General features: G+C 43.4%; 1 protein-coding gene and 1 long non-coding RNA gene across 10 annotated transcripts in view; one reads left to right on the top strand and one right to left on the bottom strand.

Annotated features, from left to right (window-relative positions):
• Positions 1-25,341, bottom strand: part of TMEM266 (transmembrane protein 266) — a 129,463-nt gene that overhangs the window by 87,848 nt on the left and 16,274 nt on the right. For 4 of the 9 annotated variants that reach the window (XM_065558381.1, XM_065558388.1, XM_065558383.1 and 1 more), the window contains one exon: positions 12,059-12,118. The exons of 3 other annotated variants lie outside the window; for them this stretch is intronic. The gene's annotated coding sequence lies outside the window, so the exon portion shown is untranslated. Of the gene's footprint in view, positions 1-12,058; positions 12,119-17,637; positions 17,758-25,341 lie in introns of those variants that run through there. 2 more of the 9 variants (XM_065558382.1, XM_065558385.1) reach the window with 2 other exon arrangements.
• LOC135973754 (uncharacterized) lies at positions 18,126-23,028 on the top strand. The gene is made up of 3 exons (XR_010590769.1): positions 18,126-18,265; positions 20,254-20,308; positions 22,893-23,028. It is a non-coding gene; the product is annotated as an uncharacterized LOC135973754 (long non-coding RNA).

The raw sequence follows: 25,341 nt of genomic DNA, 5'->3' as shown, positions 1-25,341 counted from the left end.
TAGTTGCTGGTGAGTATTTGCTTCAGGTTGGGGGGTTGTCTGTAAGCAAGGACTGGCCTGCCTCCCAAGGTCTGTGAGAGTGAGGGATCATTTTCCAGGATAGGTTGTAGGTCGTGGATAATGCGCTGGAGAGGTTTTAGCTGGGGGCTGTATGTGATGGCCAGTGGTGTTCTGTTATTGTCCTTGTTGGGCCTGTCCTGTAGTAGGTGATTTCTGGGTACCCGTCTTGCTCTGTCAATCTGTTTCCTCACTTCCCCAGGTGGGTATTGTAGTTTTACGAATGCTTGATAAAGATCTTGTAGGTGTTTGTCTCTGTCTGAGGGGTTGGAGCAAATTCGGTTGTATCTTAGGGCTTGGCTGTAGACAATGGATCGTATGATGTGTCTTGGATGGAAGCTGGAGGCATGTAGGTACGTATAGCGGTCAGTAGGTTTCCGGTATAGGGTGGTGTTTATGTGACCATCACTTATTTGTACTGTAGTGTCCAGGAAGTGGATCTCTTGTGTGGACTGGTCCAGGCTGAGGTTGATGGTGGGGTGGAAATTGTTGAAGTCCAGGTGGAATTCTTCAAGGGCCTCCTTTCCGTGGGTCCATATGATGAAGATGTCATCAATGTAGCGCAAGTAGAGGAGGGGCACTAGGGGACGAGAGCTGAGGAAGCGTTGTTCTAAGTCAGCCATAAAAATGTTGGCATACTGTGGGGCCATGCGGGTACCCATAGCAGTGCCACTGACTTGAAGGTGTAAGTTGTCCCCAAATCTGAAGTGGTTGTGGGTGAGGACAAAGTCACAAAGCTCAGCCACCAGGCTTGCTGTGGCCTCATCAGGGATACTGTTCCTGACAGCTTGTAGTCCATCCTCATGTGGAATATTGGTATAAAGTGCTTCTACATCCATGGTGGCCAGGATGGTGTTTTCAGGAAGAACGTCAATGCACTGTAGTTTCCTCAGGAAGTCGGTGGTGTCTCGAAGATAGCTGGGAGTGCTGGTAGCATAGGGTCTGAGGAGAGTGTCCAAATAGCCAGATAATCCTGCTGTCAGAGTACCAATGCCTGAGATGATGGGGCGTCCAGGGTTTCCGGGTTTATGGATCTTGGGTAGCAGATAGAATACCCCTGGTCGGGGTTCTGGGGGTGTGTCCATGTAGATTTGTTTCCGTACTGTAGCTGGGAGTTTCTTGAGCAGATGGTGTAGTTTCTTTTGGTATTCCTCAGTAGGATCAGAGGATAGTGGCCTGTAGAATGTGGTCTTGGAGAGTTGCCTGGCAGCCTCCTGTTCATAATCTGACCTGTTCATTATGACTACAGCACCTCCTTTGTCAGCCCCTTTGATGATAATGTCAGAGTTGTTTCTGAGGCTGTGGATGGCATTGCGTTCTGTACGGCTGAGGTTATGGGACAAGTGATGTTGCGCAACAACTTGCGCTACATTGATGACATCTTCATCATATGGACCCACGGAAAGGAGGCCCTTGAAGAATTCCACCTGGACTTCAACAATTTCCACCCCACCATCAACCTCAGCCTGGACCAGTCCACACAAGAGATCCACTTCCTGGACACTACAGTACAAATAAGTGATGGTCACATAAACACCACCCTATACCGGAAACCTACTGACCGCTATACGTACCTACATGCCTCCAGCTTCCATCCAAGACACATCATACGATCCATTGTCTACAGCCAAGCCCTAAGATACAACCGAATTTGCTCCAACCCCTCAGACAGAGACAAACACCTACAAGATCTTTATCAAGCATTCGTAAAACTACAATACCCACCTGGGGAAGTGAGGAAACAGATTGACAGAGCAAGACGGGTACCCAGAAATCACCTACTACAGGACAGGCCCAACAAGGACAATAACAGAACACCACTGGCCATCACATACAGCCCCCAGCTAAAACCTCTCCAGCGCATTATCCACGACCTACAACCTATCCTGGAAAATGATCCCTCACTCTCACAGACCTTGGGAGGCAGGCCAGTCCTTGCTTACAGACAACCCCCCAACCTGAAGCAAATACTCACCAGCAACTACACACCACACCACAGAAACACCAACCCAGGAACCTATCCCTGTAGCAAACCTCGTTGCCTACTCTGTCCCCATATCTACTCTGGCAACAGCATCAGAGGACCCAACCACATCAGCCACACCATCAGGGGCTCATTCACCTGCACATCCACTAATGTCATATATGCCATCATGTGCCAGCAATGCCCCTCTGCCATGTACATTGGCCAAACCGGACAGTCCCTCCGCAAAAGAATAAATGGACACAAATCGGACATCAGGAACGGTAACATACACAAGCCAGTAAGTGAACACTTCAATCTCCCTGGTCATTCTATCACAGATTTAAAAGTCACTGTCATTGAACAAAAAAACTTCAGAAACAGACTTCAAAGAGAAACAGCAGAACTAAAATTCATTTGCAAATTCAACACCATTAATCTGGGCTTGAATAGGGATTGGGAGTGGCTGGCTCACTACAGAAGCAGCTTTTCCTCTCCTGGAATTGACACCTCCTCATCTATTATTGGGAGTGGACTACATCCACCCTGATTGAATTGGCCTTGTCAACACGGTTCGCCACTTGTGAAGTAACTCCCTGCTCTCTATGTGTCTGTATATAATGCCTGCATCTGTAGCTTTCACTCTATGCATCCGAAGAAGTGAGGTTTTTACTCACGAAAGCTTATGCCCAAATAAATCTGTTAGTCTTTAAGGTGCCACCAGACTCTTTGTTGTGTTGATATTAAAAGAAAGATGTTTAGGTTGGAAAATCAAGCACTCAAACATTAGGAAATGCCAGATTTGCAGTTGCTCATACAGCCTTAATTCTACCCCTTTGTGGATCATCCTGTGCCCTGAATGAACCAGAATGCTGTGGAAAAATAGTATGTGATCATGTAATTAAAGACTATCTCATAATCCAGATACACAGGTTATTTGTATGTAATTTCCCAGTTTTTTTAAATGTAAAAATAAATTCTATTATGTACAACTGTAACAATCCCTCCATTATGTATCATTATGAAGGTTTGGACACAAAACTTTCAGCACTGCAGCATAGCTTGAAGTACAGGACCTAACATTAGCTAATAGCAGGAGAAGGTTATCATCTGCAGTAGGAAAATAGGATTCTGGTTCCATGTGCAGGGTTCAGAGGGAGCCCAGTCCAGCCCTTTCTCTTTCCCACTCCTTGGGAGCTGGAGTGCTTCTATCCCATGTTGTGTTTCCAGAGGGGAGGAATGGGTTGGGGCTATGTACACTTAGTCCAGGACACTTATGGAGGGAGCCCAGTCTGGGTCTTTTCCCACAAACCCAGGAATTGGGGGAGCACCTGCTCAGTTTGGTGCCCCCTCAGAGAGGGAGGGATGGGGATGTGATTCTGGGGCAACGTGCCAGGTATAACGTTGTGGTGAGGGTTGGAGGGAGCTCGATATGGCTCGCCACGTCCCACTGCTGCTCCAGCAGCAACCCAGGATTCTCAATGCAGTGTGTGCCACTGCACCTTCTGGGACCTTCATGGCACCATAAGCCCAGAATCTTTCAAATGTTTGTGTTCAGTTATTATTTTGTCATGCTTCCAAAATTTTCCTGAAAAAACACAAACCAGAGCAGGGAAAATCATGATTTTTAACAATCTGTAACTTAGCTACAGCTGAGCAAAAGGCACTTCTCTAGCCTGAGGGCTTTCTCTCTACTGAATTTTAAAGGCCTGCTGCAAATAGTAGAGGTGTCAGAAAAAGTAACGGAAACTGTTAGGCAACCTAAATATCAAGGTCACTACTAGCTCTCTCAGTAGTAAGCTTATTAATCAGATCAAGCATTGGGATCTGTTGGAGCTTGTTGTTACTCAGGGATAGCATCCTCTTATTGTCACATCATCCCTCAAATTTCCAAACTGTCACCTGAGGTGTAGTTTATTTTGCTTCAGTAAATAACAGTAAATTTGCAATGGCATACTTAAAAAGTTGGGTTTACTCATCTTTCTAAAGGTTACCAGGTTTGGGCTGGTTTTAATGGCAGCAGGGTGACCATCTGAGACTACCTAGTGTTCTGTGGTTGCTGTCCTGCCTAATGAACATACTGATCAGTGTTAGGTGCTGTGCTGCCAACTCACACAATTTTATCATGAGCCTTCCGATATCTGATGCATTACTTAAAGCCCCAACTCCTCAACTTACATTTAAAACAAGTTTCAAGCCCTCGTGGCTGCAGAGAAAAAGCTTGAATATATGAACTGAGTGCATCCTGAAGGCTCCAAAACTAGAAGGCAAATACAAATAATCCAAAATTTATTTATTTCTTTTTAAAAACCTCATGATTTTTGGGGCCAAGATCATGATTTCTGAATGGCTGGGGTTGGCAATACTGTAGATGACACACTTGGGTAAAATGCATTGCTGGTGTAAATGGGTGCAGTGCCAACTCAACCTCACTGGAGTTGCATTTGCTTGGGCCAACAGAGAATTCAGTCTCTGATTTTATTTCTAGTCCTTAGCTCATTCCCTGGTGATCCAAGGAATTCAAATTACTCAAAAAAGTCACCAGCCTGCAACCATGTCTTGTGATCTTCTCAGCTCTCAAGTTGATCCAGGTAAGCCTAGTCAGTGTTTGGAGGGGGTACTAAGATAAAGAGGATTCCAGAGAAAAGCCATGTCTTGTTATGCTAGACTGCTCCTATTTTTTCCCACACAGAAGTTTTACCTACAGTTCTGGGTTGCACTTCTCTGCTTAACTTTTTAAGTATTTTCAGACTTATTTTTTTAGAAACAGTTAACTGTACATACGAGGTGAAAATCCTAGTCTCATTGAAGTCCACAGCAAAGATCTCATTGATTTCAATGGAGCCAGGATTTCATTCATGTTTTCTAAGGCCTGGTCTACACCAGGAGGTTATGTCGAATTTAGCAGCGTTAAATCGAATTAACCCTGCACCCGTCCAAACAACGAAGCTATTTAGTTCGACATAGAGGTCTCTTAAATTCGATTCTGTACTCCTCCCCAACGAGGGGAGTAGCGCTAAATTCGACATGGCCATGTCGAATTAGGGTAGGTGTGGATGGAAATCGATGCTAATAGCTCCGGGAACTATCCCACAGTGCACCACTCTGTTGACGCTCTGGACAGCAGTCCGAGCTCGGATGCTCTGACCAGCCACACAGGAAAAGCCCCGGGAAAATTTGAATTCCTTTTCCTGTCTGGCCAGTTTGAATCTCATTTCCTGTTTGGACATCGTGGCGAGCTCAGCAGCACTGGCAACGATGCAGAGTTCTCCAGCAGAGGTGACCATGCAATCTCAGAATAGAAAGAGGGCCCCAGCATGAACTGATCGGGAAGTCCTGGATCTGATCACTGTGTGGGGCGATGAGTCCGTGCTTTCGGAGCTGCGATTGAAAAGACGGACTGCAAAGATCTATGAGAAGATCTCAAAAGGCATGACAGAGAGAGGGTACAGCCGGGATGCAACGCAGTGCTGCGTGAAAATTAAGGAGCTGAGATAAGCGTACCAGAAGACCAAAGAGTTAAACAGACGCTCTGGATCCCAGCCCCAGACATGCCGTTTCTATGAGGCACTTTATTCCATTCTAGGTGCGGCCTCCACCACTACCCCACCACTGACCGTGGACTCTGAGGATGGGATATTGTCGATGCCCGCTTCCTCGGAGATGTTAGCGGACGGGGAAGATGAGGAAGGTGAGAAGGAGGACGAGGCAGTCGACAGCGCTTACAACGCTGATTTCCCAGACAGCCAGGATCTCTTCATCACCCTCACAGAGATCCCCTACCAACCGTTCCCAGACGTTAACCCAGACCCTGAATCAGGGGAAGGATCAGTTGGTAAGTGTTTTAAATATGTAAACATTTATTTTGAACAGAACAGGAATATTAACAATGGATTTTTCATGATTTGTTTGCCCTAGGCGCTTAACGTTTTAGTCCTTGGTAGTGCAACTACTGCAAAAGAATCTAACAATGTCTGGTTTATCATGATTAGTTTGCCCTAGGCGCTCTACTTTTTAGTCCTTTCCAGTGCAACTACTGGAAAAGAAGGTCTATATATCCAGGGATAGAGCTGAAATCCTCATGGGACATCTCCACAAAACTCTCCTGGAGGTAATTGGAAAGCCTTTGCATGAGGTTCCTGGGGAGAGCGGCCTTACTGTGTCCTCCGTGGTAGGAAACTTTTCCTCGCCAGGCTATCATCAAGTACTCTGGGATCATTGCCTTGCAGAGCATGGTGGCATACGGCCCTGGTTTTTGCTGGCTTTCACGCAGCATGCGTTCTTTCTCGGTCTCAGAAATTCTCAGCAGAGTGATGTTGCTCATGGTGACCTGCTTAGAATTAGGGGAATGTTACTATTGGGACTGCTTGCCTGTTCCTTTACAGAACTGTCACCGGCGGTTTACAGCCACGCGGTGGAGGCGGGAGGGGGCAGCATACAGGGATCTTTCCTGGGGACAGCCGCGAGGGGGTGGGACAGGGGCAGAGTTCATGCTTGCCGGATTGCTGGCAGCAGGAACTGGCCAATGATAGGAGCATTGCTTTGAACGTGAAAGGAGAGCACTGCTATAATTTAAGTTTTAAGCAGCCAAAAGTCTACGGCTTACCATGTCAGCCTGCTACCCGAATTCCGCTGTCCTGCCCCGCTTGTCTGATCTCCACTGCAAGACCCCAGGCACTGAATGCAAAGGCCGAAAATTCGACCTTGTCCTGCGTACGCATGTGATAGGTGCTGTGCATGGTCTTGTTCACAGAGAAAGGTTATGTTCATTGTTCACAAAAAATTATCTTTGTGAGGAATTCACTCCCTTTTTCCCATCCCACAGCTGCGAATGTCTCCCGACCTACCCTGGCATCCCCCTCGCAGAGGCTGGCACAGATTAGGCGGAGAAAGAAAAGGACACGGGACGACATGTTCTCAGAACTTATGGGCTGCTCCCGAGCCAATGCGGCTCAGCAGACCCAGTGGAGGGAGAACATATCACAATACCAGCGAGCACACAGTGAACAGGAGGAGAGGTGGCGGCAGGAAGACCAGCAGGCGACTCAAACGCTGCTTGGATTAATGAGGGAGCAAACGGACATGCTCCGGCGCCTTGTGGATGTTCTGCAGGACCGGAGGCAGGAGGACAGAGCCCCGCTGCAGTCTATCTCTAACCGCCCTCCCCCGCCACAAACTCCCATACCTCCCTCACCCAAAGTCCCAAGAAGGAGGGGCGGCAGGGGGCGTGAAAACTGTCACTCCACCCCTGCAGACTGCTCAAGTACCAGAAGGCTCTCATTCCCAAAAATTTGATAAGTCCTTTCCTTCCCGCCTCACCCAAGCCCCCGTCCCAGTTTCATCCCCTAACTGTGTAGTTGCTAATAAAAGATACGTTTCTGTTAATTACTGTTTCCATCATGTTCTTTTAGGGGAGAGTGTGTTTGAAGGGGGGAAAGGGGTTAGTAATTGGAGAGGACAGTCACCTTTACCAGGGTACAGACATGGGGGCAGGTTCAGCAGAAGGTCACACACACATTGCAGTCACTAGGCACCCTGGTCAGTCTGGGAGGTGGTTTTCATGTTCTGTGTGGTGGGGGCCATGTGACTTTGTGGCGGGGGAGGGCGGATAGAGATCTTATGCAGCGGTCCTTATCCTGGATCACAGAGCCACGCAGCAGGGGATCTGTAACCGTCCTCCCCCGCCACAAAGTCAAATAGCCCCCACACACAGAGTCCCGAAAAGGAGGGGTGGCAGGCTCCGTTGAAACAACCAGTCCACCACTGCGGCCCACTCTAGGAGCAGGAGCCTGTCATTCCTTGAGTTTAGAAGCGTTCTTTCCATCACTACACCCGCTCCCCACCACAGTCTGTGTCCCAGTTTCAACACTTTACCACGAAATCCGTAATAAAGAAAATGGTGTTCATTAACAAAGTTCCATTTATTTTATTTTTAAATGTGTGTTGGAAGGGGGGGGACGGGGTGAACGGGGTATGTAGCTGGAGAGGATAGTCAACAGTAAGTGGGTAAAGAAATGGGAGCAGGTTCAGCTTCTCTTTAAACAAACTTAATAGTCACAGGTTACCCTGCTCACTGAGGAACCTAGCTTTCAAAGCCTCCCGGATGCACAGCGCATCCCGCTGGGCTCTTCTAATCGCATGGCTGTCTGGCTGGGCGTAATCAGCGGCCAGGCTATTCGCCTCAACCTCCCACCCCGCCATAAAGGTCTCCCCCTTGCGCTCACAGAGATTGTGGAGCACACAGCAAGCTGCAATAACAATGGGGATATTGGTTTCGCTGAGATCAGAGCGAGTCAGTAAGCTTCTCCATCTCCCCTTGAGATGTCCAAAAGCACACTCCACCACCATTCTGCACTTGCTCAGACGGTAGTTGAAGAGTTCTTTTTCAGTGTCCAGGGCGCCTGTATAGGGCTTCATGAGCCAGGGCATTAGCGGGTAGGCTGGGTCCCCGAGGATCACTATAGGCATCTCCACATCCCCAACAGTTATTTTCTGGTCCGGGAAGGAAATACCTTCCTGCAGCCGTCTAAACAGACCAGAGTTCCTGAAAACACGAGCGTCATGAACCTTGCCCGGCCATCCTACGTTGATGTTTGTAAAACGTCCCCTATGGTCCACCAGTGCTTGCAGCACCATTGAAAAGTAGCCCTTTCGGTTAATGTACTGGCTGGCCTGGTGGTCCGGTCCCAGGATAGGGATGTGAGTTCCATCTATAGCCCCACCGCAGTTTGGGAATCCCATCGTGGCGAAGCCATCTATGATGACCTGGACTTTTCCAAGGGTCACTACCTTTGACAGCAGTAGCTCAACGATTGCGTTGGCTACTTGCATCACAGCAACCCCCATGGTAGATTTGCCGACGCCAAAGTGATTCGCGACTGACCGGTAGCTGTCTGGCGTTGCAAGCTTCCAGAGGGCTATGGCCACTCGCTTCTGGACAGTCAGGGCTGCTCGCATCCGGGTGTCCTTGCGCTTTAGGGCAGGGGACAGCAACTCACAAAGTTCCAGGAAAGTTCCCTTCCGCATACAAAAGTTTCGCAGCCACTGTGATTCATCCCAGACCTGCAGCAATATGCGGTCCCACCAGTCCGTGCTTGTTTCCCGGGCCCAGAATCGCCGTTCCACAGCATCAACATGACCCATTGCCACCATGATGTTCACGGCGTAGGGTCCCGTGCTTTGTGAGAGGTCTGTGCCACTCTCAGACTTCATGTCCTCACCGCGCTGCCGTAGCCTCCTCGCCCGATTTCTCAGCATCTGCCTCTGGAAAAGGTGGATGATAAGGTGCGAGGTGTTGACAACGGCCATAACTGCAGTGGTGGTCGCAGCGGGCTCCATGCTCGCAGTGCTGTGGCGTCCGCGCTGTCACTCACCAGAAAAGTGTGCGAACTGATTGCCCGCCGGCGCTTTCAGGGAGGGAGGGCGGGAGTGACGGTTGGATGACGACAGTTACCCAAAACCACCCTCGACACATTTTTTTCCCCAGCAGGCATTGGGGGCTCGACCCAGAATTCCAATGGGCAGCGGGGACTGCGGGAACTATGGGATAGCTGTCCACAGTGCACCGCTTCCAATGTCGACGCTTGCCCCGTTAGTGTGGACTCACAAAGTCGAATTACTGTCCTTAGAGTGGATACACACGTTCAACTTTGTAATATCGATTCCACATATTCGATTTAAGTACAATCGAACTACTCTCGTAGTGTAGACATACCCTTAGGTTAATGCATTGTTAAGGTTGCCTTTTGTGTTCTTTTTATTCCAAGGGACTCTGCAGTCCTGTTGGAGCTTTGTGGACTCCCACTTCCACCAATTAAAATCCCTCACTCCTGTAAACCCAAGTCATATGCACCATCCTCCTGGACCGGAACTCCTTTGGAGACCATCAGTATTGCTTGTTAATTTTCCAGAGGAGTAAATCTCAAACATCGAGCAATACTCTGTTCCCACATGGAAGGCTCAGAGCATTACCATTAGGATACAAAATAAATGCATAAAACCCCAAAATAAACACACACTACTTTGCACTTATATAGTTCCCTGCATCTGAATACATTTTAACAAATCCCACCCATAAGAGGCACTTAAATATAATATTCATATTACAGATAGGAAACTGAGACAGTGGCTGACTTTTGCTCAGTGTCATACACTGAAGATGGAGTACAGCTATGAATATACCCAAATATCCGCATACCAAGTCCACTCTTCTAAATGTTGGACTACACTCTCTGCTCCCATGCAAAGCTGTATTGTTAAACATACTTGGAAATTTATAAAAAACAAAAGTTAAAAAATTGCATTGGGAGACTGAATACTGAAGTGTGTTCCAACACCGTGTGCAGCACACTTTTTGAATTATGACGAGGCTTTCAAATTCTTCTCTTTATAAAGGTACAGGGAAGTCAAATTCAATATCTAGAAGTGAAGATTTTACATTAAAAAGCACTACACTGCAACAGAAACTTGCTGCTATTGAAAAATAGCTAGGTTCCATCATCTTTCATAAATGCTATGGGCATCTTTCTAGCAAGGATACATTTAATTTGTAGTTTTACTTTATATCTTAATGGCAACTGCATAATGGCACATAGTCAGCCTATTAATATGAAATACACTGGCCTTCTCCCAAATCCAAAATAACTCCCTGTAGTTTAGTTTTTAGTGACAAATAGCCTAGTGGCTTAGACTGTAAATTCACAAACAACTACTGCATTTCATCGTGGTGCACATATTACATATTGTTAATCAAAATCTTGTATCCTGCCTCAGAAGGTGAAGCAGCCCACACTAGCTATATGGGCTAAAGTGCAATACTATACATGGCAGTAAAATTCCTTCCTGACTCTTGGAGATCACTTTACATCTCTACCCCAACTGAGTTCTGAAAGATTACATCAGGAAGGAAATGCACATACAAAGCACATCTTTTAGGTCTAGTTTCCTTCCCGGCTCACTGTTAGCGAGTTGGGTGTCAATACCTAATGCTTGTACTTAGGAATGAGCCAAAGGGATCTTTTTGGGGGGAGGAATGGAGAAGGGAACTAGTTTTGAGACCCAGCTCTTGCCCCCTTCCTTCTCCCACAGCAGCTCCACAGGGGTAGCTATACAATTTTAGGGTACTACGAGAGAGGAGGAGCAGCAAGACACACAAACAGGCTAGATAAAAAACCACTTGTGGTGGGAAGGGGCAGCAGGGAACGCATTTGCATGAGCTCACCACCCCACATAATGGCTCAGAACCTTGCTCCAGGGGCCAGGAAGAAGAACCGCCACCCACTTCACCAACCGTAGTAAGGGTATGGTGGACCGGTGCAAAGCTGAGCTATGCAGATGTAAAGGGCTAATATCCAGAGTTACCTTTAGTCTAAGCACAAGTATGGTCTGAGATATGGCTCTGTGAAGAATATTTCCTCTTACAATATGTCTGCTGCACAAAATTTTAATTTGTCTTCCATTTCTCTTTTATATCGGACAATTAAAGTAGATATTTTGGAGTTTAATTAGGTAATTACACTTTTTAAAAAATCACTTTAGTTGCTAATCATTAAGTGTCTGTATCTGAACTGTATTTTGGAGACGAGGGGCTCTAATTTGTCTGTGCAATGGAACTGAAATATTAAAACAATTATCGATTTTCTATGTAACTGGAACTTAAGCAGTACATTTCACTAATTGAGATGTAATGGGGTTTTCAGAACTTATTTGACTGGAGTTAACTGATTCATTAGTTATTTTAAGTAGAATATAAAGGAGGATTACTAAAGCACCAGAAAGGAATAGTTTAAGAAAGCACAGAAAATAAAGGGTACTTTTTTTCTTTTCTTTTTCCTGCAAGGTGGAGTAAAGCTTTTCAAAATGTATTATTTATATCTTGAGAGAGACAAGGTAAGAGAGGTAATATCTTTTTTTGGAGCAATAAAAGATATTTCCTCCCCCACCTTGTCACTCTCAGATCCTGGGACCAACAAGGATACACCAACAGTGCAAATAACTATGGATAATTCATTTCTTCATATTTATGTTTAAAATACCTACCCATAGTTTTAGAAATTTTGTACAAAACTCCATACACACGAGGAGGACATAAATCCTTAACTGAAAGAATAAAAAAAAAGTTCAATCCACCAACTTCATCCCATCAGATCACCTACGTAACTAAAACAATCATCCAACCATTAGATCCTTCAAACCCCCTTCCCCTCCAAACACCGTAAAAATATATAGGCAAATTCAGAGCACGACGGACAAGGGGAAGGATGTTCCAGAAAATAATAATAATATCACCATGTATTTCTTAAATAGTGCTTTTCATCAGTAGATCTCAGAATTTCATCACACTCTTTAATGTTTTTATCTTCACAACACTCCTGTGAGGAATTATTATCCCCATTTTACAGATGGGGAACTAAGCACAGACAGACAAAGTGACTTACCCAAAGGCATATGGGAAGTTTGTGGCAGAGAAAAGAATTGAACCCAGGTCTCCTAAGTCCTAGGTTAGTGCCCCAACCATTGGATCATCCTTCCTTTCAATAATCTACAATCAGCTGCCTTTCTTTTAAACAAGGGAATTAGCTTGGGCTCTTCCACTGGTTGCAATTGTGGTAGTGTCACATACAAGGAAAATGATGTAAACAGATTCTATATAGGATGTTGTATGATTGAAATATGACCATTTATATCATTAATATTCCCACTATTTGACAATTGCAACAAAACTTGTACAAGTATGTCATGTAAGTTGTCAATGGAAAAATTAGGATTCACTGAAGATGATTATCCTGTTTAAATGCACGTATCATTTTTGTATCTGAAGTTATAAATATTGGCTATAGATTTGTATTCCTGGGGTAACTCCAACCAGGTAAAATCTACATTGAAGCCAGACAGCTTTGTGTTGATGGCCCACCCAAGGCAATTAACTCTCACAATGGACCATAGAAGAAACTCATTCTGCCCAGATGGCTCTTCCTGAAGTCGCGCTTAGCTTCCAAGTGGCCAAAGGCTGCCCCTGTGAATCAGTAAGCCATGTAGAGGCATGTGACCTGCTCATCTGACCCTGGACTCCTTCTTGTGCCAGTAGTAATTTTCCACAAACTGTAATGTGTGAGCTTTATTTTGGAACAGTAACATTCCAAGCACATGGCAGGGAGTATAAAAGACCCTTGAATCATCTCCATATTTCCTCTTTCTAGCTCTGATTCTCTGGACTGTGGACTTCCAACTAAAAGGAGCATATTTGAACTATGGGCTGAGGACCTTCCAATCTTTTGGAAGTTGCCAGAGACTTTACAAGCCAGCAGTCTATAATGTCACTGCTACAAACCTGGTATAAAAACATTGCCAATCTTGTATGTAATGATCTATTAACCATTTGTAATTCTCTTCTTCTTTTCTCTTATAATAAATCTTTAGATTTTAGTTACTAAAGGATTGGCAGCAGCATGATTATTGGGTAAGATCTGAGTTATATATTAACCTGGCTATGTGGCTGATCTCTTGAGATCAGAAGATCCCTTTGTTTGATTAAACTGATTTTCAATAATCTCTCATCATAAAATCTAATGTCTGTGTGATGATGGCCTGTAAACTGCACCCATCCACTAATTCAGTGGTTCTCAATTTTTTTTCCCGCAGACCACTTGAAAATTGCTGAGGGTATCGGTGGACTACTTAATGATCTTTCCAAATGTTGTTTGTACCGTTAGCTAACTATTGTAAAGCGCTTTGAATAAAAGCGTTATATAAAAAAAAATAACAATTAACATTTTTTTGTTCTACAAATAAAAGCACACAACTCATATTTTAATATCAGTAGTCTTACCTTTCTAATACGATGGATGTGCCCTCTCTCCCCCGCCGCGGCAGCCCCCGAGCTGGGGCTGGAAAGGGGGGAGTGTCTCTCCCTCGCCACAGCAGCCACAGAGCTGAGGCTGGGAAGGACGGCAGTCTCTCCCCAGCAGCTGCAGACCTGGAGCTGGGGAAAGTTGCCTCTTTCTCTGGCCGCTGCAGCCCTTCACATCGCAAATTCCCCACACCCCCTCTTCTCATCCCACTGCCCTCTCCCACCTACCCCCTATTCTCCCCAAGGCCACCACTTCACCTTACATGTGCGTCTTCTCCAGGGTCCAGGCAACTGATTAGTGGAGCCACGCCTGCGCGGCTCCACTAATTAAGTGGGTGGCCCTTCATTCTCTTGTATGTGGCCGCCCAGGCATGCACCTTAGAGAAAACTATCCACAGACCACCTGAATGGAGCTCGCGGATCACTGGTGGTCCACGGACCATGGTTTGAGAACCTCTGCTCTAATTACAATTTAGAAACAAAACCCAAAGCCACAAGTCAGTACCAGAGTTGGGATTAGAACTATTGTGTTCCTGGCTCACTGCCCATGGTTCAATCTGCTACACCAGTGGTTTTCAACCTGTGGTCCACGGACCCCTAGGGGTTTGCAGACTATATCTAAAGGTTCTGTGAAAGATTCTTGTTACCACAGAACAGTGGTTTTCAACTGGGGCTATGCCTAAGATTTCCAAAGTGGTCCGCAACTCCATTTGAAATTTTTTTGGAGTCCGCAAATGAAAAAAGGTTGAAAACCACTGTGCTATACCATGCTGCTTCCTAAGAAAAAGCGAAACCTGCAGTCTCAGTATATTCCTTACTGGGAGTATATATGAAATCTGTTCACCAAAATGACTAAGTAATTTTGTTTTAAAGGCTTGTTTTAATTAGAAAGATAAGGAACAGCAAAATCAATAAAATGTCTCAAGTAAAACAAGGATACATGCAAGGAATTAAAGTTATATTGGCCTGAGATCGGGGACTTGCTACAGTAGGTCCTGGCATAGTGCCAACAATGTACTGTTAGATCAAGGGTTTACTGACAGTTTTAAGGTCTGATATCTTGTGATCATTCATGTCTATTTTTTACAGTTCATGAGATACTAGTCCTTAAAAAAAAAAATCACACAATTCCAATTATTTGCACCAGCCCTCACGCTCAACAAACATGCATACTTAATTCAGACACGATTTTAGCATCTGACAGCTCAGGAACTGTTGAAATTCATGTTTTATACCCTTTGAAAAATTTGGGATTCCAGACTTTCATTTGTTTCCAGTAATAGCTGTCAGAGAACTCAGCTGCTAGAACCATGACAGGATTAAATAGAGGAAAGCACAAGAGGAACAAGCAAAATTATATGATTTTTAAGATCCCAATAGCTAATCTGTCTGGGCTAGAAAAATTGGGGCACACTTTTATTATTTATACAGCTCACAAAAATGTGTTAGGTACTTTACAGAGCAATTTCTTTTAAATGACATAGGCCCTGCTCCAAAGAGCTCACAATCTAATTTTAGACAAAGGTTTCAGCAATATGATGACATAGTTACTCAAGTTTGGAATAGCTATACGTCTTGATAGTTCCATTAAATTATTATATATTTATAAGAGACCGCACCTTGTGTGAATGACACTGAAGATATGGTGAATGTGCTATATGTGATTACGATGTATGTCACACTGGAAGCATGTCACTCAGGCTGTTCTCACCCACATAAGCTGTTTCCTGACTCATCTTGGAGCAAGTTACTACAAGTACTTCCCTTCATTCTGCAGAAAGGAGGCTACCGTATGGGCCATACAAATGTGAGAAGCTACACAGATCTGTTTTTCCTGTCTGTTTTAACTTGATTGTTGCTTTGCTAAAGGAAAAGAAATGGACCAAAACACAATCAATCATATTGACTGTCAAAGTCTTTCCCTCTTAGGGTAAGAAAATGTGGCATTCTAAAATATATTCCTGACAAGGAGACAAACTTTCCTCTCTCTCACACCAGGAGACAGTGGAATTATTGAACTTACACCAGAGTATGTAAGGGCAGAATTTGGCCACAAGGCTAAAGCTTTAAGCCACTGTCGTGCCCTTTCCAGAGCACTATCATCACTAGATGGTGTGTAAGACTTTTAAAGTAAAAACATAGCTGAACAAGTCAAATTACCTGTTTATTTAACTTTGGAGCTCAAGAGCTAACTTTTTCAAGATACTGAAAAATAGTGACTAAGACTACAGATTCTGCATCCTTCAGCACATGGTAGGATTTACTCAAGTATCCAAAGATACACTCAGTGCTGACAGCCCAGAGAACTAACCAATGAAAGTTCAAGAGGTGAATTTTGTCATCCAGAAGTTCTCAAATTGGGGTCCATGGACTGCTGATAGGCCTCTGAGAGCTGGTTGGTCACAAAATGCTGGCTTCTCTGATTTCCCCCCAGCAACTAACTAAACTGATTAACACTCACACACACACTTGTAATATTACTTCTCCACATAAGCATTTGCTGTAGTTACCACAAAGATGTTATACAATGGTAGAGAAGTGGTCCACAAGACAATGTTTTTAAAATAAGAACTTACATTGTAAATGAGTTTGAGTACCCCTGCCAGGGCTGACTTTGATGGATGTTTTGCAGGCTTGAATACTGCAGGATCAAAGCTCAGATCTGCTAGTTATGGGCTTTATCAAATACTTCTATGTGAAAATTCCATATATACTGCACACAATCATTTAAAATAAAACAAATATCCCTTTTCCCATACTAGCTGTAATAGTGTAGCCATCTCAGACGTGTACATTTTCTAACGTTAGCGTTGAGATTTACACGAAGTAATCCAAATGGAACATAAGAATGACCATACTGGCTCAGACAATTGGTCCATCTAGCCCAGTATCCTGCCTTCTGTCAGTGGCCACTAGTACCGGATGCTTCTGAGGGACTGAACACAACAGGGCAATTAACATGTGATCTACCCCTGTCATCCAGTCCCAGCTTCTAGCATTCAAATAAAGTAAAAGGTTTGTGAAGAAAATGTGTGCTATAAGTTTCTAGACAACCAGTTTGCACAGTATCACTATCTATTGCTAGGTTTTTAGTTATTAGGCGTTTATTTCTAAAGGGCCTCTGAGCATCAACCAAAATACAACTGAAAACAATAATTATCAAAAAGGCAACATGGGCCAGTGCATAAATCCTAGAACTGGTTTAAGTATATATACACACACACATACACACCAAAAACAAAAAACACAGAGACAAAATCTAAAAAGAAGGATAAAAATATCATCAGTCTCCCTGAATATGCCACAGATCAACTCTTCCAGCCCCACCTTTTATTTTGAGATTATATTATGGGATGATTGGCAGTTCAAAACCCACCAATCTAAATGCCATGACAGGAGACCAGGGCAGCAGGTGGCTTCATATCATATATTTGATTAGCCCTTGCCATACATTTTCTCCCTTGTTTATGTCACAAGCATCTCTGTGAGCAGATGGGTGGTTCCTTCAGTAATGAATGGGAGAGATCTAGCAAGGGTATGATGAAACAGTAATTTAAAATTAAGCCATCAGTCAAGTCTTGTTGCTCAAGATAGAGGGGAAGAAAAAATAGTGTATAAGGGTCATGTACTGAACCTGATCATCAGCATGAATCAGCTTATTTTTTGTGCTGACTAATCCCTTTCCCCTTCCTCTATTCAAGGCAAAGCAAGGTTATCAAGCCCAACTCCCACAAAGTCAATCCAAGCCCTCTAAATATACAATACTTACCAGAAATAAAGCCCATCTGTCTTGACATTCTCATTGCTTGGAATGCACAAAGTGTCTGGAGGAGAGCAACTTTATTTCTGCCAAGGTCAGCAGAGGTGATCAGGCTTCTGTTGGTGATTTCTGCACACGGCAGTGAAAACCTGGAGTTTGGACTCTCAGAGTTTTCCCTTGGGAGATCATTCTGACACCTGGGTCTACTCTATTTTTTCCTACCCTCTGCTAGAGGAAGCAAAGAGGAGTTTTTGGACCTTGGTCTCCTGCACCTCATTTCTCTCTGCTAAAGGCAAAGGGCTGTCTGATTAGACCAGTACATGATTTTCTTTCCATTCTGTCCTCAATTCCAGAAAAGACAGATGAAATACCCTCATATTTACCACATTAGTATGGATTTTTTTTTTTTTACTTTTCTTTTGGACCAACTGTATTGTACTGTTTTTTCTTGTTTCTTCCCTATAGCCTAGGAGAGTCACATCCATAATTAGGGTGACCAGGGACTGAAGTACATCCTTCAGAAAGATATTCTTCCTGCACCAACAGACCACCACTGGGACAAGTCCAGTATTCTCCTGGCAGTAATATTTTTTAATCCAGCTCACAGTATTTTGTCTGTGGACTCTCAATTTTTTGAGTGAGTATGAATGTGCTCTGGTCCACAGGACTAGGTCTAGTCAGGATGCTCAACGGCCTCATGCTCTGACATACTAGAATGGTCTCTTTCAGATGGAATTCTGTTGTCAGGTACCTTTATTGGCACCTTTCCACATGTGAAAGTGAAATGAATTATATTAAAGAAATAGAATGAATTAAAGAATGCTGTATGTATCTTTAAGTAGAAATGAGAAATGCTGCAAGCCAGGGGGGCAGGAAAGCAGACATTAACTACTTAACTTGCCACTTAAGGGCAATTGGTGAAGCATTAGCCTTAGATCGATAAGAGTTAATAAGGAAGCAGAATATGCATATTGTGCCCTATGCAAATTTTACAATTTTGCTCTCTCTGTCCCTTTGTTTAGTTCGCACCCTTTTATCTGTATAAATAAGACTGTTTGAATCTTGCATGGGGGCTCACATTATCTGAATGTATTAGCAGAGCGCTGTGCTAATAAAACAGAGTGGTCTGACAAACTAGGAGTCCTGAGTCTAACTTTGACAATTTGGAGGTTCCACCGAGATGGCAACCGTCTTCACTGGGGCTGTGTGATTCCTGACCGTTTTTGTAGGACGACCGTGGTAGCCGGCACCTGGGCATTTGGTCCGAGCGGTCCTCCTCCTGAACGGAAGGGTGCACGACCACAGTGAGGTCTACGCCATCGAACCTGTTGGTTCCCACTCTGTTCTGGTAGGGATCCCGGGATCTGACATCAGGAATCTGGTCAGGTAATTATTTCTGTGTTTTGTCCGGACTGAGGACTGTCCTGTCTCTGTGTCTATCCGTCCTCCTGTGGAGTGTTTGAGTCTGGGTGCCATCTCCGTCCGGGGATCGGCCGACCAAGGGGTTCCTGTCCCCGCGATCTGAGTGAGTGAAATCTGCACAATCGCAGCCTCACCGCACCTTGGGTAAAACCCTTGGTGTGAAAGCAAGGGCGACTGAGGCAGTAGCCTGTGGGCTCCTTTTGTGTGTTGCACCGGGCATCGCTCTGATGAACCCGAATTTCCTTCTTGTGTGATTGGTGTGTGTAAAGTCCTCCTGTATTGGTAACCAGACGTCTAAGTCGGGACAGTTCCCTAAAGGAACGCCGGCTCAGTTTTAGGAATGGTCCGGACTCCTGTACATTTCTGGAAAAATGGTCTAGGCTAACTCAGGGAGATCCCAAAACTCAGTGGCCACTGTTAAAACCTTGGAACAAGGACCGAGTGGACATCTTAAAAAACAAACTCGGACAGCCTAAAACTAAATTGGCTAAAGGAGAGGTTAATTGTTTCTGCAGTGGTGGGAAGAGGCAAATCGTAGGTGGACAAAATCAAAACTTGCCTCTCTCAAATATTCAAATAATAAGTTAAAAGCTTTATTAAAAGCCTCCTCTCCCACCACCAGACTGAGCGCTCCCCTTCACCCTGTTCTCTGACAAAAAAAAACAACAACCCCGGATCGATCCCAACTCCCTTCATACTCCCCTCTCATTGTAAAAAGGATAAAATGCCCCTTGTTCTGTTCCCCTTCATTGTCTGCCTCAGAAACTGATTCTTTAGTGTTCCATTACCAATTCAGCAAGGAGGGTGGGCTCCTCAACTAGCCCCCACCCTTTCTGGTCCCTTTCCTTAAGCATTTCTTTCAAAATTGTGAAATGACCATAATATCACTCACAAAAATGGTTCATTGGAAAAAGCAGGATTGGGCCCAGGCAAGCAACAGATAAACTAAAAAAAAAAAAAAAAAAAAAACAGGTTGGAAGCCCTAAGGGCATAGTGTCAGGAGTAAGTGCAAGTATGAACCCCTGGAACAATACTTAAAATGGTGAAATCTGAGTTGATAAAGGTGTCATTTTGGGAAATAAACAAGTGATTTAAGGAAAGAGTGAAAAGTTAACTCTACAGAGGCTGGAGAGAATTAAACAGTTAAACTTTGTGAAAATGTTAAAAAGGATCTTGTTAAAAGAATTCTTGGTTTCTTTGCAGCTATTCTGAAGGAAAAATGGGCCCTTTTCCAGAGGAATGTCTGTAAATAATCCAGGTAAAGAGACTATCTAATTAAAATCATTTGACTATGGACAATTGAGTCAAATTTGCTAAAAGAACAAAGGGGGGGTTCTATTGGAACTTAACTGCCCCAAATGTATAAAGGTAATGTAATCTATGTACAGTGTAAGAGGGATGTTAAGGGAGAGAAAATGTGTATGTATCTGTCTGTCTGTGGGAATATGTGAGGTTTGTAAAACTCCTGTTTTGTAAGTTTAAGATAAATTGGTTTGGTTTTGTTTATAATGCCACTAAAAATCCATCTGACTCTTTAATTCAAAGTTGCAAAACTGACAGACCTTTTTGCCAGATACAGGTAACGAGTGTTGGTTGACTTTGAGATTTGGTATTTAACCCCTAAGGGGTAACTCGATTCTTTACAAAATTTAAATGTTTTCAAATAAAGACCAAGTCATGACTGCAGCAGGACAGTCAAAATCAGAAAAATAGGGAGAGATTCTGGATTCTGTTTGTTTGTTTGTTTTTGTAACAAAATAGCAGATGAAAGCTGTAGGAAAAGAATAAAGACAGTGGCCCTCTGAAGCAACAGCAGGGGTGAGGTGCACAAAACAAAAAGAAGCAATGTTAGAAACACTGAGCCTTAAAATGGCTCTGTGTAATCAGACTGTCACTTTGATAAGGGTACCTAAAACTCTAAGAACAAAAGAAACAGTTACACCTTATGTAAAAATTAATATGGCTAATGTTTTAAAAGTTAAAGTATAGAAGGAATGTGCAGACGTGTGCAGTGTATATTATAGAGGGGGTAAAAGAAATGCAAACGAAACATGCTATTTAATTAAAATCCTATTAGGGCTCCAAAGGAGACACAATAGACTGTGTTTTCTTTTTCAGATCTGTGTGTTTTGGAAGCAAGAGTTAAATGTAATCAAAACTCTGGTAAAAGTTAATTGTGTTCCTTTTAAGACAGAGTCTCTGAGCTCTGCTAATGGTTTTGAATCCAAAAGCCAAGCCTGTGTGGATGCAAATTATCTAACTGATAAAGGAAGTGAGAGAACTGCCAGCACAAAGAAGTTGCAGACAAAGAACAAACCTGGTCAGCAAACAAATTGTCTAAATAAAAGGCACGGTATAACAAGATACCTTTAATTAAAATAAATTTAATGTTAATAAGTACCCCTGTAACAATGTATAGTGTGTATGATTTTTGAAAAAAAAAATCCTTTATGGTAATGATGCTTTTCAGCTGTTACCTGTGAACAAACTTAAAGCTTAACACAGCAGGAAAGACACTGTAACCTTGGTCTGCTGTAAAGGGAAAACTGAGGTACACCACCTCATGGATTTAATGACTGAACAGTGGGATAATTTCCCCATAACTCTTAAAAGATAGAAGCCATTAAAACCTGGCCTGCCTATAGAACAAAAACACAGGAAAATATGGAGGTAATTCCTCTTGTTTTGCCTGCAATCAGCAAGGGTATTTGTAAAAGAAAGGAATATTTTAAGCAATAATGAATGCCACCCCAAAAGGGGTAGAAAAATGTTATTTTTGTCTTTCAGAAAAAGCTAATATCAGCTACAGGACAACCTAATAAGAAACAAATAAAAGTGGGTATGCTTATCCATGCCTGTTACTCCAAAGCCCTGTAGTAAAGACATCTCACTAGGATCCTGTATGTGGGATACAATGAATAATGAGACCAAAGTACTGTATAATGGGCTATGTGTATGTGTTAATTCTTGGGGGGAAAAGTGTTTTAAAAGAATGGAAGTGTTAGCAACCTTCCAATAGACAAATGTAAATGTAATGTAAGTAATGTGTTTACAAAAGGTAAAAAGGTAACATAGTTCCTAAAACAAACAAAAAGGCAATGTGGGAAACTGAACCATTCATATTATACATGCAAATGGCAACATGTTAAGAATTGCCACTGCAGAAAGACATAACAGCTTACCATTGGTATAACATATTTTCTGAATGGTCTCCCACAACTACTGGCGTACTAATGTTACTAACCCTAATTGGTTTTGGTTTTAAATTGTATGTGTTTAATTGTAACGTTTGAAATGTGCTGTTGGATAAAACAAATGTATGCAAAGCTAGAGCCACAGGCCCAAATCACCTCCCAGTATTTCCTATTACGTGGACTAAATAAGAAGTGACACTGGCGATTAATAATCTTAGTGTCAAAAGGGGGACATGTAGGAGCAGGATTTTATAATGTCCCATAAGAATTAATGTATGATTTGATTTCATCCCTGTCAGCCACCCTTTTTGAATAGCAGAAAGGAATGACAGACCAGAACAATCCTTATGACTGATTATGGTCACCCTTTTGTTTTAGAATAAGTTATAATGTCTACTATGGTTTCCTATATGTATTACAAAGTAGGCCTCTAGTTAAATATACATTTCTTTGTTTTAAGGTTTAGTAAGTAAGAAACAGGATTCTCTATTGTGTCTATGTTAAGTAGATTAGAGGAACATTGAAGGCCTGGGTCTCAATGTAAATTGTCTTGGTTATTGATTGTAAAACTTAGCAAGGTTTAATTTGCAATGCCTTTTTGCTCCATATAAAATACTACTGTTTGTATTCTCAATCTGTTTGAATAAGGAATGTATGCATCAGGAAAAGATAAGGTGTGAAGGCCATTGTTATAGCCAGAGTCAAGAAAGAAGAAGTAAAGAGACTTAAAGGACATCAAAGAATCATCAGGTACTGCTTACTATCCAGATGGCTGTTAAACTGTCTGGCATCACAGCGTGCATACATGCTTCGCAGTGTAAGAAGGCACCCCCCAGCAAACCAATCACCTCAGGACCACGCAGTCAATTTTGACTCCAGAAGAAGACGTAGAGGAACAGCCTGCAATACCTTACCATCTAAGCTCTCGTAAGGGTTGCCAGAAGCAGACGAGGACCTAAAGCAAGGCCCAAAAAGAAGCAATAGTGAGCCTAGCGCCTGCTGCCTGGTAGATGTAAAACCGTGACTGCGGTTCCCTCAGTTGAGGTTGTCAGAACCGGAAAGGCCTTGCCTCCAACATGAGCCTCTGGTGGCGCCTGTTCCTCGGTTGCTGGTGTCTTAAGGTCTGGGGAGTCCACAATGACAATTCTTTTATCCAGCAGCAAGTGTGGATAGCTCAGACTGTTAATATTTCTAATTGCTGGGTCTGCAGCCACATCCCAGCTCACTCTCAAGCTGGTGTTCCTGTCCTGGCAATCCCACTCAATTCCCCAGACCTCACTGGAGGACTTCATCTGTTTAACAAAACATGGAACAATAATGACACTTGGGAATCAGTGGGAATAAATGTATCTAAATGGATAAGTGTGATGGAGGGAAAAGGTCATTGGTGTTGAGTGTGTAATGGACAGGGCTGGAACTGGGAAAAAGCCGTTGCCTTCAGCATATTGTGGCCAATGCTGTATGGGATTATTCGAACAAAACTAAAGAGTGGCGGGCTGGGTACGGGGATATGAATTTTTCTCAACCTGGGATCAAACAGAAAAATCAATCTCATGTTCCCCCTACAGTAATCTTAGTGAAAACAATACAATCTTTCAATGCCATGCAAATAACACCACTCCTCGTAAGGAGAATTACCCTGTGCCTTCGGAGGATATTACTCCTCCTTTGTAGGCACCTATGTGACAAATGGGTGCAACTGACCCTTCCCAGCCTTAATAGGCCATCATTGAGTTTGTGGGACCAAAGCTTATACTGTGTTACCAGCTAACTGGTCAGGTATCTGTTATCCCGCCCGACTCTTCCCACAATTCCGAGTGCTAGGGTCCTTCCCATGAGAACGCCTTCGTAATTTCAGGCGAAGAAGAAGGGACTTATCAGATGCCCAATGGTATGTAAATAATATAAGCCCCTTGACCTGGGAAGAGGCTATTGGCGGTTCCCTTATCCCACTTGGGGGGGTAATACACTGTGCAAAAAGGTTCCTAAGGTTACAAGCAGTAGTTGAAATAATGGCAAATGAAACCGGAGAGAGTTTAAAGACCCTGGCCAAAGAAACAGGGGCGATCTGACAGATGGCCCTCCAAAACCGTCAGGCATTGGACATAGTGCTGGCGGCCAAAGGAGGGACCTGTGCTCTCATTGGAAAAGAATGTTGTGTGTTCATACCTGACAACACCAATGAGGTAATAGATCACGCTAGTCACTTAGAACAAATCGCATATCTTCCCTATGAAGAGCTGAGTTCTTTATGGAAGTGGCTAAGTAACCTATTCAATTTCTCTGGCATAGGAAACTGGTTGTTTCAGGGAGCCCTGACTATCCTGTGTGGAATCCTAATGATTTTTGTATGCTTTCAGTTAATCTCCTGTTGTCTCCAGAACTGTGTAAGGTATGCCACCCAGGTGACTGCCCCAAAACAGAGTGCTAATATGATGATGTTAAATATCACTGATGAATGAAGAGATAAAGAACTATTAATATGTGGAACCCAGTAATTGTTTGTCTTTGTGTAAACTTGACCAAAAGGAGGGATTGTGAAAGTGAAATGAATTATATTAAAGAAATAGAATGAATTAAAGAATGCTGTATGTATCTTTAAGTAGAAATGAGAAATGCTGCAAGCCAGGGGGGCAGGAAAGCAGACATTAACTGCTTAACTTGCCACTTAAGGGCAATTGGTGAAGCATTAGCCTTAGATCGATAAGAGTTAATAAGGAAGCAGAATATGCATATTGTGCCCTATGCAAATTTTACAATTTTGCTCTCTCTGTCCCTTTGTTTAGTTCGCATCCTTTTATCTGTATAAATAAGACTGTTTGAATCTTGCATGGGGGCTCACATTATCTGAATGTATTAGCAGAGCGCTGTGCTAATAAAACAGAGTGGTCTGACAAACTAGGAGTCCTGAGTCTAACTTTGACACACATATACCCACCCATATCTGTTATTGCTCCAAAATGGGAGCTTTTGGAGAGCACTGAGGGAGTAGTTTCCTTAATTCACCATCAGCTCCACTAGCTGAACAACAACAAGGAGTCCGGTGGCACCTTAAAGACTAACAGATTTATTTGGGCATAAGCTTTTGTGGGTAAAA

Source organism: Chrysemys picta, chromosome 10 (assembly GCF_011386835.1).
Source record: "Chrysemys picta bellii isolate R12L10 chromosome 10, ASM1138683v2, whole genome shotgun sequence".
Classification (NCBI taxonomy): Eukaryota; Metazoa; Chordata; order Testudines; family Emydidae; genus Chrysemys; species Chrysemys picta.
The sequence above is the reverse complement of the archived record's forward strand: the minus strand, read 5'-3'. Positions and strand labels throughout refer to the sequence as shown.